Source organism: Eimeria mitis, genomic scaffold, assembly GCF_000499745.2.
Source record: "Eimeria mitis Houghton genomic scaffold, Emh_scaff322, whole genome shotgun sequence".
NCBI lineage: Eukaryota > Apicomplexa > Conoidasida > Eucoccidiorida > Eimeriidae > Eimeria > Eimeria mitis.
The window spans coordinates 17,471-17,828 of NW_013571557.1; positions in this window are offsets into that span (position 1 = coordinate 17,471).

Sequence of the window (358 nt, forward strand, 5' to 3'; positions counted from 1 at the left end):
ACCGAAAGGGTTCATCGGAATGCGCGCACGTGTGCTTGGCTTGCGGCGCGAGTTTGCAGCAAGTAGCGCTGAACGTCAGCAATGTTGCCTCCTCTGCACACGAACTTCAGACGTTTCTGCGAGGATATGCGTGGGAAATGGACGGCGAGCCGGATGTTTTTCGGGGACTCATACCGTAAGTATTTTGATTCTATTGTGCCGCAGGATGATCCTTGTTTTAGGGGCGCATCCTCTCCCTGCGTTTGGTAGCGCAGTAGGACTGGCAGGACGAAGGACATCCGCTGGCCGTACAACATTACACTTTGTCCATCAAATATATATTAAGGATGCACCGCTGTTAAAACCTAATTTGGACATG